Raw genomic sequence first — 213 nt, 5'->3', positions numbered from 1 at the left:
AATTCATTATAAGAGGTTCAAGGAAAAGTTTGTTTTTTTACACAACATCTATTTTAAGAACTTCAGATAAAATTCACATCAGCTAAACATTTGAATTGAATTTTGGATGTTCAATCATTCATGTAAACAAAATGAACAAACTCGTATCTATATCTGTACATAAACTCATTTTGAAACTGGGAGGTCGAAGCTCTGCTGATCTGGACCTGTTGG

Source organism: Penaeus monodon, chromosome 34, assembly GCF_015228065.2.
Source record: "Penaeus monodon isolate SGIC_2016 chromosome 34, NSTDA_Pmon_1, whole genome shotgun sequence".
NCBI classification, from domain to species: Eukaryota; Metazoa; Arthropoda; class Malacostraca; order Decapoda; family Penaeidae; genus Penaeus; species Penaeus monodon.
Note: the sequence above shows the minus strand (reverse complement) of the source record.